General features: G+C 47.9%; 1 pseudogene across 1 annotated transcript; it reads right to left on the bottom strand.

Moving 5' to 3' along the window:
* Positions 1-321: 321 nt before the first annotated feature.
* Positions 322-394, bottom strand: H257_17581 (annotated as a pseudogene). The gene has a single exon. The product of its transcript is annotated as a tRNA-OTHER (tRNA).
* Between the last annotated feature and the right edge of the window lie 6,580 nt (positions 395-6,974).

Raw genomic sequence — 6,974 nt, 5'->3', positions numbered from 1 at the left:
ATCGCTTGCTGGGTGAAATATATTGGAAGATTATGTTGACGAAGCTTGTTCACAGGGCGATGTCCTTGACGCATGAGATGTTGCTTGTGGATGACCAGGGAGTAATTGAAGCGGAATCACTACATACCTACCTTGCTCAGGCGCCGTTACACAAGCGAATTGTACTGACGCTCACAGTCGTTTCTCCAACAGCGCCTTTCAAGGTCAGGTCAGCGTCTGGCCATGTACACTGCTCCATCAAAGAGTTTCACTACGAAGTATAGAGGTTTTCGGATAGTATGTGATTTTGTATGTAGATGTGTGTAAAAATGTAAAAAGGTACAACCAGGTGGGGATTCGAAGCCCGAGTCTCACGCTTTGCAATCTGACACTCTAACCACTGCGCCACAGCGCCAATAGACAAAAAATATCTTGAACTATCAATCCAATTATTATAAAATACGTGCCAAAACTGTGTAAATGCAGCTGCTGCTGTGTGGTTGGCTACAATTATTCTCGAATTTCGTCGTTCTTAAGCCAATCATATTACGATTTCATGCTAAATTGGAAGTGCCAAGTGCCCCTTAAAATCCCTCGTCGTCTGTATTCGCCCTTTCTTCCGACTATCAACGTTGAACCTGCATGCGCCACTTATTATCGTTTATACAACACAAATGTATTAACCGCTATAGATCACCTGCATGTTGCCATCACAAATGCCCTGTGCTTTTGCACGTGCCAATATACGGCGAATGCATGACACATGGCAGCTGTACTTGGCAGCGAGCTCGGAGCTGAACCCTTTAGGCATCTTGGTCATGAAGGTGCCGTTGCTGCGCATCAGAGCCTCTAGCAGGATTGCCTCGCGCTCAGTGTTTGTCAACTCGTGCCGACCTGGCGCCATTTGAAAGTGAGGCAAGGCAATAAGGTGGAGTGTTGATCAGTAGAGTGTATGTTTTATACGAATTTATGTATGGTGACGACAAAACTCGGAAATCAAATCGTCCAGGTCAGCATTTGCCTCTACAAATACATGATTTTGAAGCCTGTTTCGCGCTCTTTCGTCTGGTCCAATAAGAGTTTTGAACTTTGCTTTCAGGGGGGACGAAGGTGGTTTTGAATTTCACTTCGTATTTTAATGTCATGTCTACCGTCCTAAAACTCAAGTAAAATGGATGTTTTGGCCATTGATGCTGAGCCGACAAAGCTAAGGGTAGATGGGCCGAGAAGGCAGACTGGTTGCCACCATAGGATCGTCGTAAAGAGGTAGCAGATGGGTCAAAGACCGGACTAGTCAATTCGTTGTGTTAGTTGCACAGAAAGTGCTTGGATGGGTCGAGACGACGGGGGTTCCATAGAGAGAACGGGTGGCGACGAAGCCAATAGGCCTGTTGGTAATGATGGAGTGTAGTGGCGGCAATGGTGTGTTGAGTTCCAAGGTTGGAATAAAGTTGGGGTCGGTCGTAGATTTTTGGCGATAAGCCGCAGCAGCAGCAACAGAGTTGATGGCTGGGAATTCGGACTCCGAGAAGGTGACGTCACGAGAGGAGATAAGTAGGTGAGAGTGCAAATGCATGAGGATATAACCCTTGCGATCATGTGGGAGACCCACAAACATGGCCTTGACGGCACTGGGATCGAGCTTGAATGATTGCGCGGCACGTTGAATGTGCACAAACGCGGTGCAACCAAAGATTTTGATGTGACCCAAAGGTGGGTGTCGTTTAAAGACGACGTGGTAGGGTGAAACACCTTTGTTGAATGCCCAAGGAGAGATGTTGATAAGCCATGCGGCATAATCAAGGGCAAGAGCCCATAGGAACTTGGGCAGAGCCCCTTTAACGAGCATAGCTCGCATCTTTGGCCAACAATGCCGATACGGCGTTCGGCAACAGCGTTTTGCTAGGGGGAGTAGGCGTTAGAGAAAGCCACCCGAGTGTTGTACTTGGGCTTGATGATGCGCCGGAGTTTCTCGTATATCGTACTCTTTCGCATTGTCACTTTGAAGGGTGCCGATGTCCATAGGTGATGAGTGGCGTAGCTCACAAACATCAAGTTTAAAAATGGACATCGCGTCCGTACGAAATAATTCGTAGGTCTCATAGAGATCTTTGCGCATGGGGTAAGTCCACATAAAGCGGGAGTAATCGTCGATAAATACGACAAAGTAGGCAGCGCCACCCGCCGACAGAATCGGGCTTAAACATCAGAATGTACGAGGGCTAGGTAGGAGGTCGCGCGGAAGACCGCAGATGAGTCAAAAGGACTGCGCTTAGACTTGGCATAAGCACAAGTTTCACATAGTTGACCACGAAGGTGCTTGGCCTTGAAGAGCATAAGGGTTTGTCTTTGTCATTTGGTTGAAGGCATCAACGCCTGGATGGCCAAGACGGCGGTGCCATAGACGCGCAAGGCTAGATGCCGATAGCTTGGAGTCAGCCACGAGGCTAATAAGGCAGTCGGTTGGAACAGTAGTAGTGTCATAGACAGGTGTGGAAGTGTGTGAACCAAGCATAGCCTGGGCTACACTCATCGAGACAGAGTCTGGGGTAATTGGGTAGAACGGTGATGGCTTGGAGACCATAGATGGTTGTTGAGTGATTGGCGCATAGCGCAACACAGACGAATATGCAAACATGTGCAATTGATCGTTAAAAGTGGAAAATCCACTGTAGGGCGAGGAGAATTTCCGCAGAGCGGTCTCAAAAGTAGCCATCATGCCAGTAAGCATAGCCATTTGGCCAGGATGGATATACTCGCCACGGTGCGGATTGGTTGAGGGCTCGCATTTGGGCTGGCAGGGAAAATAGTATAAACCCATAGCATTGTTAGGTGCACGAAGCACATCACCAAGAGAGGTGGTAATTTCGCACATGTCGCGCGAGCCATAAAACGGACTGCGATACCTTCATCGGTTGCTTGGCGAACCGAGAACAAGTTGAACTGTAGCTCAGGGCAATGTAGGCCAAAGGTAAGGCGCAGAGCGCATGGACGAATATCGTCAGCTTGGTCACGGGACGACATGTCCACGGCCAAAGAAAGAGGGCCATAGCCAAGGACAGGAGGTTGGGCGCCGTTCCTCCCGACTGTAAGAGACAGTGCGCAAGTTACTTAGTTGGAGAAATAATCTCGGTTGGGGGTGCATGAGGCAGAGGTGCCAGAGTCAACAATCCAATGTTCTGTCTTGCACAAGGTCTAGGCCAGAGGCCGGAGGTCGTCGAGTGGGGTTCCCACGAAGGGCTGCACATAGGAAGGGAGGAGGCTCATAACCTGTCAAGAGGGAGGATAAAGGGGGTAGCACTGAGGAGGAGCGACGACGAAGAACACTTGTGTGGTCGAGGACAAAACCAAAAGTGAACATTAACAGACTGCTTAGCTGACGTATGATTGGGCAGAAACAGTCCGGCTTCTACAGAGAAAGAACACCGGATATTATCCGTAAGTGACCGAGCCACGGCAAAAAAAGGCCAAAGCAAGAACGGCCAAAGTGCCCCTTCTTGACAATTGAGTTTGGATTATCATTTGTTTAAGACATTTCTCCGCGAGGGCCGATACTGTAAAGTTCTTGGTACCGAAATTCGTACAGTATATTCAAACCTTATATCGTTGCTTTGGCTCAACTCGCTCGTACTGACATGAACATTCGTCGGATGGAATTGAGCACATCATTTCAATACTACCTATGTAAGTACAAGCAAAGTTCTAAGGCAATTACATCGCTTGCCGTCGCTTGATATGAAAGTTGACGCACGTCATACTGTACCGGTAATGGTAACTGACATGAACACATGATTTCACGTCTAAAACGTGCGGATGTACCATGCACTTGTCACGATTTCGATGAGCAGCTTCATGTTATAATGACCAAGAAATGTATTGTTGATGTCATAATTTTGTTATAGTGTCAAGTGAGATTTGTCAGCGAACATTTAATATTGCAACAGTGGACGTCAGGAGGGAAAATGGTATTTCACGTCTGCATTATCTCCTCCGCCCACAGGACGAATATGACGTTGTAATATAGCTTATATGGTAGCTTAATGTCGTATCCACCATATAGGACTATTCGTGTTCAATTTGGTTCACTGAGTCAGAAGCCTTTGATGTCGACACGAAACTCTTGCAGGCCGCCCAAACATACAGTATCATTTTTCTTGCTTTTATCAATTGATGACCAATTTGAATGCCTCCTATTAATACTTCGAAGTAGTAATTAGTAAGCCTCAGAGTCAACCAACCGGTGCACCCAGCACACTAGCTGCCGCAACTTGCCGACCATGACATTCCTCACTGCTGAAAGGGTTGAACCAACGTGTTGAAATACTCGTTTACTGTCTACCGTCGCAGACTGTACTCGTCACGTCACAGTTAACAACAACAGCTACTGTTGTGTATATTGCAAATATTCCAGTGGCATCGAAATTGACAGCTGAATACAAGTTCTACCAGTGCGGGGTATTAATAAGTTACTATTAATACGTAGTAGTACATAGTGCTGGATCCGCTAGGGAATAAAACTGTTCCATTGTTGTTTTGACCCGAAATGCTAGGAGTTATCCCATCCGGATACACCATTTCGTAATCCATCCTACCTCTGGTGAGTACATCCAATATTAAATCTCGGGGTCCGAGAATACAATGTTCCATATAAGCACTCAAATTGCAGTATTTTCTGAGAAATCAACAGTGACACTGTTTTAATGAGGGAATTCTACTGGACTGGGACAAGCCAGGTTGAAGTTAAGATATTCCCAAATGGGATAAACTGGGACAATGGATGCAAGTGGATGCAATTTTGGATGCAGAACACACAACTCGCAAGGGGGATGCAAATTGCTAATGAGTAAACCCGGGCATAGCATTAATACATGTACGTTATCCGGGGGGAAGGGGTACGGTTCACGCTGGTGGCTGGTCACCATGATGACGTCCACAATTATTCTTTGGGATGCACGGGGATGCAGTGGGATAAATTCGAGAATTGGGTATATCCCCACGGATGATTCTTGCTACAAAAAAGCGAGCTATAAACAGTTACTTTACCGATAATACTACGTAGTATCAAAATTGTCTACCGTACGACGTGAGCATTGAAACACTTCTAATGTTAATATTCTCGCTAAAGAGATGCTGCAAACTTTGAACAGCAGTAATTTTTCGTCGTATTACATTACAGTGTATACATCCTCATTTACAGTGTTAATAGACGCGCTTTATATTCTAACATAAGCATAATATACGTACTAGTATAGTAGGCAAAGTGCTCAGAAAAATACTCTCATAACGAAAAAGAACAGTACTTGGCCCTGAATATCAACCTCTTATGGCCCGTCTGGCAACATGAAATATTACAATATTCTGGCCCAAAATGCCAATTTGGGGCCGAATTCAACAAATCTGATCAAAATTGAAACATGTTTTGCTTGAAGAGTTTTAACCCAAATCTAAAAATTCCAGGTGTGATTTTCTCGTTCAAGAGGTCGAAAAGGCCATATTACAAAATGATTATTTTACCTCCATTTTGAAAAAGGCATTTTGGTTAATCCCATTTTGCTAAAAAATTGCATAATTTTTTTGATAAGTTACCAGACGGGCCCTTAGGACGGGTCTGGATGCCACAAAATATGGCATAAAATGGCCGTGTTTGCAAGGAAAGTCCGCGCCAATGCAGTGCCAATTTTGTCGGACGGTTAACGACCGATCCGACAAGCACAACATCGCCGACCGAAAAACCCGCAAATTTGACTTGGGATTTTGGTCGCGGCGTCCGCGCGCTTGCTGACGCAACTTGTTGCTTCGCACCGCAACGTTACGGTGCATTTCTTCAAGCGCCGCTTGGAGGTCTGTCACATGTTTTTGACGGGCGTCGCCAATCCTTGGACGTCGGGTGGATAAATCCTGCCAGCGGGGTCTTGGCTGGCAGGCCGGTAAACGCTGTCACAGGTGCAATATCTCCCACCCAGTCCGCCGGCTGATGGTTGAGGGCACCTTGTCCGGGGGGCAACACATGCGGCCATTCGTCCGCGTTCAGCTTGATTTCGCTGAGCAGCGCCTTCACGGCGCGCAGCACTAGTCGGTTGACTACTTCTACAGTCCCGTTCGCCCAAGGACTGTAGGCTGTCGTGATGTGATGGTGGGCACCCACCCACTTCCGCACCTTCTCGATCACTTCGTTCTTGACGTGAGAGCCGCCATCTGACACCCATGTGTCAACGCAGCCGAACGTGGTAAACCACGTCATCAGGCACAGAGCGGTCGCGGCGGCGTCAGCGGACTCTGCCGCGAACAGCTGTACAAATCCACTCATGTCGTCCTTCACGACAAGCACTTGCTTTTGGCCAGATTTGGCCATCGGCATCAACAACCAGTCGAAATGGATGAGCTCGTTCGGCTTCTCCGCGTGAAGCGCCGAACCCAATGGACGGGAACCATGTCTCCGTCAATGCACAGGCAGTGGAAACAGGCACGCACGAACGCTTCGACGTCCGTTGAAGCGTCTTCCACACAAACTCGTCGGCCACCGACTTGGTCGTCGCTGCGATGCGACTGTGACCGCTGGCTCCTTGGTGAGCGATCACACAAATCCGCTGCTGTAGGTCGACAGCACCATCTGGGATCCAGATTCGTCCGACTGTGTCCACGTAAAAATGGGAGTTGTCGTCCCGTTTGGGGGGGTCCCTCCTCCTTCCATGGTTGAACGTTGGATGCCGCTGATCGTAGCGGCTGTTGGCCACTCGAAATCCACTTTTTGCAGGGGCGACACCACATGGATCAACTTGCGAATATTCGCAACTGGTTGATCCGTCGGAGCCGAACCCTATCGGCTCAGGAGGTCGCCCTATACGGCAGTGAGTGCAGCACGCACCAACGCTTTCTTGCAGATTGAAGCTGCCTTGGTGGACACGTCGAACAGACGTCGCAACGGATCAACCAACTGGTTGTAACCAGGGATGCTCGCACGCATCCAGTTGGTGGCACACACAAACTGCTGGAGG

The sequence above is a fragment of the Aphanomyces astaci genome (assembly GCF_000520075.1).
Source record: "Aphanomyces astaci strain APO3 unplaced genomic scaffold supercont1.111, whole genome shotgun sequence".
Classification (NCBI taxonomy): Eukaryota; Oomycota; class Saprolegniomycetes; order Saprolegniales; family Verrucalvaceae; genus Aphanomyces; species Aphanomyces astaci.
Note: the sequence above shows the minus strand (reverse complement) of the source record. Positions and strands in the feature narration are given on the sequence as shown.